Below are 12,615 nucleotides of genomic sequence, written 5' to 3'. Positions count from 1 at the left end.
AATATATCAACTATCTATTCTTTTGTATTTACAAATTTCATCCTCACTTCTTTGTCTTGAACTAACTCTCTCAAGTAATGATATTTGATTGCAATGTGCTTAGCCTTCATGTGCATCACAATGTTCTTTGATACATTTATAGCACTTGTATTATCACAATAAATTACTATAGTTTCAATAATTTTCTCCATATCCTTGAGTAGTTATTCGATTCATATCACATTTGTAAAATTTACTATAGCAGCCACATATTCAGCTTCAGTAGTAGATTGAGATATACAATTTTGTTTCAATAGTAGAAAAATGCTCCACCACTTGTGCTCTTTCTATCATCAATGTTTCCAACACAATCTGTATTTGTATATGATCTTAACTCGATTTTTTTATTTTTTTATAGTATAGACCATAGTCTTCAATTCCTTTTTGATATCTCATAATTCTCTTAACAACCATCAAATGATTCTTCTTAGGATTTGCTGAAAATCTTGCAACAATCCCAGTAGATAATGCAATATTAGGTTTTTTATGTACTACCTATTATAACTTGCCAATCTTAGACCTATGTAATGTTTGATTCACATCAGAAAAATCATCATTCTTTGAGAGATTATGTCCTATCATCATAGGTGTGCTAACTAGTTTTGAATCTTCCAATCTAAAGATATTCAATATTTCTTTCACATACTTAGAGTGTGAACCCACAATAGTGGGTTACACTTTTTTGGAGAAAGAAAATCCTCCAAAATCTTGCAACAAAAAAATATTTCTTCAAAGTTTCGATAGAAACTTATTAGTTTCTATTGAAACCAAAATTTCACATAGTTTCAATAGAAACTAACAATACCTTTAAGTTTTGATCGGAACTATGTTATAAGTTTCAATTGGAACTTATAACATAGTTCCAATCAAAACTTAAACCCAACCATAGGTTTAACAAATTGTAGTCAAGCTTTCCAAATGTTTAATCAAAACTATACTCAATAGTTTTGATCGAAACTATTAAGTATAATTTTGATCGAATGTTTGGAATGGCAAAAGCCTGTCTACAGGTCATGTAAGTGTAGTTTCAATCCAAAAGTGTAGAAGGATAAAGGCATCCAAAATTCAAACATCAAAAAAGGTATGGATTTGGTTTTATACATTTTTTTTTGTTTTTAGGGTTTTACTTACATTTTATATGTTTTTTTGCTTCAATTTATATATATATTTGTATTTAATGTACATATATCATGTATGTATATATGCATACATGATATATGTCATGTATATATGCATGTGCATATATACATGATATATATACGTGTGACATATATGCATATATATATATATATATTATATGCATACATGATATATATATGTCATGTATATATACATATGCATATATACATGATATATTTATGTCATCTACATATACATATGCATATATGCATGACATATATGCATATATGTCACATGTATATATATATGCATATATGTGTACATGTGATATATATACATGCATGCATGTATATATACATGTAACATCATGTTGTACATACATGAACATATTGTGGATATGTACACATGTATATTTAAATATGTAATGTACACATGTTCAAACAATGTAATATATTAAAATTTAAGTTCATATACATGTACATGTGTGCGTGCATGTGTGTTTATAAATCTTCACCAAGTTACCTCCAAGAATTTAATTTCAATGAATTAACCATTTTTAACATTAGTTGGATAGCAGTTACCTACCACATATATATATATATATATATATATATATATATATATACCTTGACCTACTCAACCTAATCTTGAAAGTCTAATTAAACTTTGACTAGATTTAACCTAATCTAATTTAAATAAATATAATCGTGCAATCCTAACCCTAGAAATGTCATGTAACACAATGTTAACTCTCATGTTTAAATTTAATCCTAATCTTAACTCTAATTCAAACTCATGTTATATATTAATATTAATCCTAATATTAATTTTCTAACTTTAAATTTTTATAGCACAATCCTCACTTCTTAACCCTTAAAAATAGGTTAATTTATGAATTTCCTAACTAAAAACTTTAAGATCTAGAGATTTTCATGCAGGAGCATCCAGAGGTATAAGGGCAATCCTATGTCACCCAAAAAAAAAAGTACTTAGACTTAGTTTTTGTTTCATGTGTTTTCATTTCTGGATACCCATTTGGGTCAAATAAAGGTTCCAACTCTCATAGTTCCACTATCAGTGTTCTAGGTTAGAGTATTTGAACACCTTGGAATATGTGTAAATGCCAAAAAAATAGGAGTATGTAATTGAGCCATAATTTTGGTAAATTAGAGGGTATAAATTGGCCTGATGAATTTCATTGTAATTTAGAGCATTCCAAAAAAAGAATCAGGTCAAAAGGCCCCATGGTTTGAAAGTTATTGCAGTTTTTCAGTTTTTGGAGACCTCCTAAGAATGCTTCAAAGTCAGGTTAGGGGCATTAAATGACCTTAAACAGAGCCAAAAAATGGGGGATGAGCGAAACTGGTCCATAGGGCTATAGAGCACTTTGAGAGCTTTCCAAAAATGTAAAGGGTTCATCAATCAGAGCTACGGTTCAAAAGTTATGCCTTCGAAAAGTTCAATTACCATTTCTGAATTCTTCTAATTTTGTGTTGACTTCTAATGCGACTTCTGGAGCCTTCTCTTTGGTTGGTGGATGCCAACTAGAACTTTCTAGAATGTATTCCTAATCCTTAACCCTCTGGGGTCTATTTAAGAATTTTTTGGCATTGTAAAAGGCAGTTCGGAGTGGAGTTTGAGAGAAGATACTGGGAGAAGAATTTATCTCCAGATTTAATATATTGTAAGCCCATACGACATGTCTTGGAGTTTGTTTCTCTACACTAAGTGTACTAGCATATTTTTACAGTTAATAAAATTTTCCCTTTCCTATTGTGTCCATTTTGTGCTTGGGTTGTGTCCCCATCAAGTGGTATTAGAGTAGGTTTTTCTGAGTGTGTAGACAGAACGCTGACTAGGAGGCAGTTTGCACCAAGACTATATGGTTTTAGGTTCGAGTTAAGAAGATGCCTCCATGAAGAGAGCATGGTGGAAGGGCTGGAGCTATTAATCTTAAGGAGGTTAGAGCCCTCCAAAGGTAGGTCCAAGCATTGCAAGAGGAGCTCCATAGGGGAACAAATGTTGTTGCAGGTGATGAAAGTGAGGATGACAATGAAGAAGAAGAAATTGAACCAGAAGGGGAATTTGATGGGGAAGTTCTAAATCAAGTAGAGGAAAGGATTTTTAGGCCATTAATAATTTTGGGAAAAGACCTACAATTGATGTGGGTGTATTTTCAAAAAATCTGAAACCAGATGAGTTGATCGACTGGATTAATGAACTAGAAGAATACTTTGAGTATGAGGATATCAAGGACCTAGATAGGGTTAAGTTTGCAAAGGCCAAACTGAAAGGACATGCCAAAATTTGGTGGCAAGAGGTTCAATTGGAAATAAATAGAAGAGGAAAGGATAAGATCACAAGGTGGGATTGCATGGTGGATAAACTAAAGAAGCAGTTCATTCATGTTGACTATGAGCTTGATTTGTTTAAGAAGATGCATGGGTTAAAGCAAGAAGGAAAATTAGTCCAAGAATATACAAAGGATTTTTATCAACTTCTAATTAGAGTAGGGCATGCAAAAGCAAATAAGGAAAAGGTTACTCATTATATCAGTGGGTTGCTACCTAGCATCTAGGAGGAATTAAGTCTAGTAAGAATGACCAGTGTTGAGGAGGCATACCAATTTGCCCTACGAGTTGAAGAGAAGCTAAATAAAAGGTTTGAAGGGAGACAAAGAGGGCATGGTCAAGGAGGAAGGGGTAGTGGTAGGTCATTTGGAGGCCAAAATGAAACCCAAAAGAAAAATGAAGATGTGGGTACTAGTAGGAACCAGAGGAACAAAGGTTTCAACCGCTCCTATGATCAAGATTTTAGAAATTAGAGAGGAAGAGGTAGAGGACGTGGACAAGGAAGAGGAGGCTTCCATGGTACCTATTTCCATTGCAATGAAGAAGGTCATCATGCCTTTGAATGCCCTCAATAACAAGGAAAGAAAGATAAGAGAGCTAAGGGTCAAGCTAGGGTTGCTCATGTGGATGAGGATGCACAATCATCACATTCAGAGGATGCAGAAAGAGGAGAGACTTTAGTAAATGAAAGGGTCCTACTAAGTGGTGAGATTGAACTAGGACAAAGGAGGAGTTTATTTCGTACCAAGTGCAAGTGTGAGGATAAATGTTGTGATGTGATCATTGATGGTGGTAGCACTGACAACTTGGTGTCAGAAGAGATGGTCTCTAAGCTGAAGCTCAAGAGGGAGAAACACCCCCAGCCCTATCGGATCACTTGGGTGAAGGATGATCATAAGGTACTGGTAAGCGAACAATGTTTAGTGAAGTTCAAAATTGAGAGTTACCATGATGAAGTTCTTTTTGATGTTATTCCAATGGATGTTTTCCATCTATTGTTGGGTAGACCATGGCAGTTTGATAGGCATGCAGTACATGATGATCATGCAAACACATACTCTCTAACAAAGGATGGAGTTCACCACAAACTGAAGCCCATGAAAAGGGAAGATGAAAAGGTATGTAGCAGTGCTAGGATTTGTCTTGTTGATGGAAGGAATTTTTTAGATGACATGAAACATTAGTGTATGTGCTATGCTTTGATACCTAGGAAAGATAAAGAAGGTAGTAGTGAAATACCACTTGAAGTTTCAGATTTACTAGATGATTTTGGAGATATCATCTCTGATAATGTTCCAAAAGTATTGCCGCCAGTAAGGAAAATCAGTCATCAAATAGATTTAATCCCAGGAGCTAGTTTGCTTAACAAGGCTGCTCACAGGATGACTCCTACTAAAACTGAGGAGCTAAATAGACAGGTTCAAGAGCTATTGAGGAAGGGCTTGATTTGGGAGAGCCTGAGTCCATGTGCAGTACCTATAGTACTGGCACCAAAGAAGGATGGAGAGTGGAGGATGTGTACAGACTCTTGAGCTATAAATAGGATAAACATCAAGTATTGGTTTCCTTTGCCAAGAATGGATGATCTTATGGACTGCTTGAGTAGAGCTCAGTACTTCACAAAGATAGATCTCAAGAGTGGCTATCATTAGATATGGATATGAGAAGGAGATGAGTGGAAAATAGCCTTCAAGACCAAGGAGGGTCTTTATGAGTGGTTAGTCATGCCCTTTGGATTGACGAACGCCCCAAGCACCTTCATGCGGCTTATGAATGAGGTACTTAAGAAGTTCTTGGGAAAATTTGATATTGTCTATTTGGATGATATTTTAATTTTCAGCAAGACTTTGGAAGAACATTTATTGCATATTCGCAGTGTCCTTGAAAGGTTAACGGAAGAGAAACTGTTAATTAATCTAAAGAAGTGTATCTTTGCAAAAAGGGAGTTAGTCTACTTGGGGTTTGTTATATCACCTGAAGGTCTCAAGATGGATCCAAAGAAGGTAAAATCCATCTTGGAATGGCCTACTCTAAGGTCTTCTACTGAGGTAAGATCATTTCATGGTCTAGTTAGTTTTTATAGGAACTTCATTAAGAATTTCAGTGGCATATGTTCACCCCTGACTGACACAATAAGAGGGGATAGAAAAAAGTTCAAATGGACTGCAGCAACAGCGAGAAGTTTTGAAGTGCTAAGGAAGAAGGTGATAGAACAACCTGTGTTGGCACTTCCAAATTTTAAAAACGTGTTCTAGGTGGATTGTGATGCTAGTGGCAGTGCTATTGGGGCTATATTAAGCCAAGAAGGTAAGCCTATTGCATATTTTAGTGAAAAATTGAATGATGCGAAAAAGAAGTATTTTGTTTATGATCAAGAGTTCTATGCAATAGTTCAAGCCTTAAAGAAATGGAGGCATTATTTATTGCCAAAGGAATTTGTTTTATATACTAATCACTAGGCATTACAATACCTAAATAGCCAAGGTAAATTTAATCAGAGGCATATGAAGTGGGTAGAGTTCTTGTAGAGCTATACATTTGTGTTGAAGCATAGAAGTGGAAAATCTAACAGGGTTGCAGATGCACTAAGTAGGAGACAGTTGTTGCTTATAGTAATGCAGGTTGAAGTAGTTGGATTTGTTGAACTCAAGAATCTATAACCTGAGGATCTTGATTTTGCTGAAGCATGGAAAGCTTGTAAAGAACCTATTGTTGTAGACAGAACTAAGAGGTTAGACTATCTGATTCAAGATGGTATGTTATTCAAGGGTAGTCAATTATGCATTCCAAGGAGTTCCATGAGGGAAAATTTGATTAAGGAGAAACATAGTGGAGGGATGGCAAGACATTTTGATTGAGAAAAGACCATTTCCGTTCTTAGAGAACATTATTTTTGGCCTCAAATTTCACAAGATGTGAAGAAGTTTGTACAGAGTTGTCAGATTTGTCAAATTGCCAAGGGATTTAGTCACAATACTGGACTTTATCAGCCATTGCCTATTCTATCAAAGCCATGGGAGGACATAAGTATGGATTTTTTTCTTCGATTGTCAAAGACACAAAGGGGTAATGACTCAATATTTGTGGTGGTTGATAGGTTCTCCAAAATGGCACATTTCATTCCATGCCATAAAATTCACGATATTGTCCATATTGCAGACTTGTTTTTTAGAGAAGTGGTAAGACTACATGGCCTCCCAAAGAGTATAGTTTCTGACAAAGACACTAAATTTGTGGGGTATTTCTGGAGAACATTATGGAAGAAGTTGAGAACAGACTTGAAATTCAGTTCCACACATTACCCGCAGACTAATGGCAAAATAGAAGTGGTAAACAGAAGTCTAGGCAATTTGTTGAGATGTTTAGTTGGGGATAAGCCCAAGGGGTGGGATTTGATTCTACCACAAGTAGAGTTTTCTTAGAATAACTCTATAAATAGGAGTACTGGTAGATCACCATTCCAAATTGTATATGGAAGTAGCCCAAAGACTGCATCATAATTGAGGAAGATAGAGCAAGGGGAGAGGACAAGTGCTAAAGTTGAAGAATTTGCTGAACATATCAAGTGTCTACATGAGGAGGTCCAGGCACACATTACCAAGATGAATCAATAGTATAAAGCTAGGATTGATCAAAGCAGAAAACATAAGGAGATCCAAGTAGGGGATCTAGTCATGGTACACTTAAGAAAAGAATGATTTCCAACTGGTATTTACAACAAGCTTAAAATGAAAAAAATTGGCCCCTGCAAAATTTTGAAGAAACACAACTCAGAAAATGCATATGAAGTAGAGTTTCTAGATGGAATTCACATTTCTCCTATTTTCAACATTGCAGACTTAACAAAGTAACAGGATGATGGTGCAGATGAGAAGCTGATGTTAGAGCCATGTCTAATTCCTGCTTCTAAGAAGGAGGAGATAGAAGATATTCTAGATCATCATGTGGGCAGGAGTACTAGAAATAGGCAGTATGAAGAGTATCTGGTTAAATGGAAAGGCTGACTGATCAAGGACTCAACTTGGATATCAGCAGCTGAGGTTTCCCATTTGGGATTTCCTCTACCATTCATAAAGTGACAGGGTCACTTTTCAATCTACCCAAGGTGTCTAATGTACGAGCATCCAGAGGTATAAGGGCAATCCTGTGTCACCCAAAAAAAATGTACTTAGACTTGTTTCTGTTTCATGTGTTTTCATTTCTAGATACCCATTTGCATCAAATAAAGGTTCCAACTCTCATAGTTCCACTATCAGTGTTCTAGGTTAGAGTATTTGAACACCTTGAGATATGTGTAAATTGTTAGGATAAACCACGGACAGAAATAAAAACTACATGCAAATATAACCAATAACAGAAAAATAATAGAACACATAGAAATGAACACAAGGCACCAAGATTTAATGTGGTTCACCCAATTCCTGGGCTACGTCCACCAAATAGCAAGTCCGATCTTATTACAATCCAGTGATTACAACCTGATTACAATCCGTAATCCCTTATAGCTCAATACCGCCGCAAGAACCAATTTCGTATCACAACATAATGAAAAATACCCAACCCTAAGCCCTTTTTATACAAGTATTAAACCGCTTTAGGGTTATAACATCTCAGCCATATGTCGGCCATAATATGTCAGCTACCATGTCGGCTACTGCCCAAAAAAAAAAAAAAATTCGGGGCGATGCCCTGAACCCCACTATTTATGAAGTATGTCCAGTACTTTCCTGATCAGTCACCACAATCTAACAATCTCCTACTTGGGGACTGATTAGGCTCCACACTAAACAACAATCTCCCACTTGGAGACTGAACCTATAGCAATACAACTACCACATGGGGCTCCTATGGATCAAACTACCTTGGACTCTACTGTTCTTTTATTCATGGTTAGTCTAAAAGACCAACTAAAGCTGAAGAGGAGTTCAGCTTCTCCCTTGTTACAACCTTTGTCAACATATCTGCTGGATTGTCATTGGTATGTATCTTCTCTAGCTTTAACTTTCCATCCTCTAGAACTGACTGAATGAAATGGTGCCGCAACTGTATGTGTTTAATCTTAGAATGTAGAGCTGAATTCTTAGCAAGATGAATGGCACTTTGACTATTTGTAAACAAATAATTATCCTTCTGAGGATGTCCCAATTCTTCCAAGAAGAATTGAAGCCATATCATCTCCTTGGCTGCCTCTGTAGCAGCAACATACTCAGCCTCTGTAGTGGATAAAGCATTAATCTTCTATAACCTAGAAACCCAGCTCATGGCTGCCCCACCAACAGTAAAGACATAACCTATAGTACTCCGCCTGGTATCAATATCCCTTGCCAAATCTGAGTCAACATAGCCCTGTAAATCAGTAGTAGAGCCCCCAAAGTGTAAACACTTATTGGATGTTCCTCTCAAATATCTGAGAATCCACTTGACAGCATTCCAATGCTCAAATCCTGGATGACTCATATACCTGCTAACGACTCCCACTACATGTGCAATATCTGGCCTAGTGCATACCATAGCATACATCAAACTTCCTACAGCTGAAGCATAGGGTACCTTGGACATCTTATCCTCCTCTTCTTGTGTCTTGGGACACATTTCCTTAGTCAATTTCAAATGACTGGGTAAAGGTGTGCTAACAGCTTTAGCATTCTCCATAGAGAAACGTTGCAACACCTTCTCAACATAATCAGCTTGAGATAGCGTCAATGTTTTGTTCTTCCTATCTCTACAAATCTTTATACCAAGGATTTGTTTTGCTGCCCCCAAATCCTTCATAGAAAATGCATGTGCTAATTGGCATTTTAGCCTCTTACTATGATGCATGTTAGACCCAGCTATAAGCATATCATCAACATATAGACATAAAATAATGTAGCTATCATCATCCAACCTCTTAAAATAAACACAATAATCTGAATGACACCTTTTATATCCATGCTCATGCATAAAACTGTCAAATTTCAGATACCATTGCCAAGGTGCTTGCTTCAAGCCATATAAACTTTTCTTCAATTTGCACACTAAGTTCTCCTTACCTTTGACCTCAAAACCCTGTGGCTGAGCCATATATATTTCTTCATCCAAATCACCATGAAGAAAGGCTATTTTAACATCCATCTGCTCTAAATGCAAATCTTCAGTAGCCACAAGACTTAAAATAGTACGAATAGAAGTCATTTTAACAACAGGAGAAAATATCTCATCTAAATCAATTCCCTTTTTCTGTGCAAATCCTTTTACAACTAACCTAGCCTTAAATCTTTTCTTACCTCCTTCCTCTTCTTTCAACCTGTAAACCCACTTATTCTGTAAAGCCTTTTTACCTGCAGGCAACTTGCACAAATCCCATGTCTTATTTTTCAGCAAAGAGTCCATTTCATCTTTCATTGTAGACTCCCACTGAATCTTAGTATCCACCTGCACAGCTTCATCATAACTTTCAGGTTCACCAGCATCAGTAAGTAAAATAGAATACAAAGAGGGAGAAAACCTTTGTGGAGGTCTAATTTGCCTTGTTGACCGTCTAACATTTATTGGTGTGTGTGGTATTTGTTGTTGCAGTTGTTGCACATCATGAGGAATGGTTGAAACATCAGCTTTTGGAGTATCATCCAGCACTACATAATCATCTTCTTTCTTCTCATGTTTTTGCAACAGATCTTTGTACAACACTTTCTCATTGAATATGACATCCCGACTTCTAACAATTTTAAGATTTTCAAAATCCCAAAGCCTATAACCAAATTTATTAATGCCATATCCAACAAAGACACATTTTTTTGATTTAGCTTCTAGCTTGGTTCTATTTTCACAACTGAAGGTCTTGAGAAAAGAATAACTCACCTTCTTACCAGTCCATGCTTCCTCTGGAATACCACAGCCCAAAGGAGTAGAGGGACCTCTATTAATCAAATATACTGTAGTATTGACAGTCTCTGCCCACATGTGTAAGGGCAACCCAACATGCAACCTCATGCTCCTTGCGCGCTCCATATAGTCCTGTTCATGCGTTCAGCCACTCCATTTTCTTGTAAAGTCCTTGGAACAGTTTTTTGTCTATGAATACCATTAGTGGAGCAATAATCTTCAAATTCATGACTGCAATACTCACCACCATTATTAGATCTGAGACATTTTAATTTCTTACCAGTCTCATTTTCAACCAAGCATTTCCATTTCTTAAAAGTTTGAAATACATCAGATTTCTGTCTAAGGAAATAAATCCATACTTTTCTAGTTGCATCATCAATAAATGTAACATAATAATGAGAGCCACCAAGGGAAGATACCTGAGCCGGTCCCCATACATCTGTATGCACAAGCTCTAATTTCTCCTTTTTGTTTTCCTTCCCAGTCTTTACAAAACTCACTCTCCTTTGTTTTCCATACACACAACTTTCACAAAAATCCATATTCACACATTTCAGACCTGGTAAAACTTTCTTTGAATGAATTACTTTCATACCTTTCTCACTCATGTGCCCAAGTCTATTGTGCCACAGCGCTGTATCAAAATCTACAGCAACTATTTGTTTTCCCTACTCAACTACAGCAATTGTTCTTGAACATTCATTTTTCTTTGAAACAATCAAAGTAGAAGGAACAATATGACCTATACAAAGATATAAGGTGCCTACTTTCACACCTTTTGCTACTACAAGGGAACCTTTTGAAACCTTCCAATTTTTATCATTAAAAGTAACTACACAACCCTCATCACCGAGTTGCCCTGCTGAAATTAAATTTCTACTTAGTTTTGGAACATGTCTTACCTCATGTAGTAGTCAATGATTCCCATTCTGCAACTTAATCTTAATTTTTCCCTTTCCAACAATCTGATAGGGTTCATTATCCCCCAAATAAACAAGCCCAAAATCCCCTTGGACATAATCAATGAAATAACCTCTATGAGGTGTAGCATGAAATGAAGCACCAGAATCTAAAACCCATGAATCATCAACACTCTCTAAAGACAGAAGCAAAGCATCCTCTTCAGATTTGTTACTTACCACATTTGCCTCCTTGTCTCCATCTAATTTATCTCCTTCATTTTTCTTTCGATTCCAGCAATCTTTATTTTTGTTCCCTGGTTTCCCACAGTACCAGCAATCATTTGGTCCTCTCGATTGAGACCTCCTCCCCTTTGACTTTCCTCTTGATTTCCCACAATTTCTAGAGTTACTTCCTCTTTCAGTTGTTCTGCCCTTGCTTTGTGCATTTAAAGCACTTCCTAATGTAGATCCACTTGAGGATTTTCTACGAGTTTCCTCATTTAAAATAACACCGATCACATCATCATATTTTAGGGTACTAGATCCAGGAACAAAATTACTCACCGCCATTACCAAGTCATTCCAGCTTTCAGGCAAAGAACACAAAATCAAGAGAGCCCTAATTTCTTCATCAAAATTGATACCCACAGAAGATAATTGACTAGTAATAGTATTAAACTCATTTAAATGATCTGCAACAGATCCACCTTTTGCCATTTTCATATTAAATAAACGCTTCATGAGAAATACCTTGTTTGAAGCGGAGGGCTTTTCATACAATGTCGCTAGGGTTTTCATCAAATCTTCTGTCATCTTTTCTTTTGTAATATTAAATGCCACTGATGGTGCCAAGCATAGCCGAATGCTTCCGAGTGCCTTTCTGTCCAAAAGATCCCATTCAGCCTCTGACATAGTTCCTTGATTCTTGGCTTTTCCTTCCAACGGCTTCCATAAATCCTTCTGATATAAATAGTCTTCCATTTGCATCTTCCATAACTGGAAGTTTTACCCATTAAACCTGTCAACCCTCAACTTACCCTCATCTTCCATCGCTCCCACTCAACTGTGAGACTCCCACTTAACCGTGAGACTTTCCTGCAAAGGATAACTGAAAGACAACCTCACTCTGATACCACTTGTTAGGATAAACCACGAACAGAAATAAAAACTACATGCAAATATAACCAATAACAGAAAAATAATAGAACACATAGAAATGAACACAAGGCACCAAGATTTAGCATGGTTCACCCAATTCCTGGGCTACATCCACCAAACAGCAAGTTCGATCTTATTACAATCCAGTGATTACAACCTGATTACAATCTGTAATCCCT

The sequence above is a fragment of the Cupressus sempervirens genome, chromosome 6 (genome assembly GCF_028749045.1).
Source record: "Cupressus sempervirens isolate cs-2001-9-10 chromosome 6, ASM2874904v1, whole genome shotgun sequence".
Classification (NCBI taxonomy): Eukaryota; Viridiplantae; Streptophyta; class Pinopsida; order Cupressales; family Cupressaceae; genus Cupressus; species Cupressus sempervirens.
Note: the sequence above shows the minus strand (reverse complement) of the source record.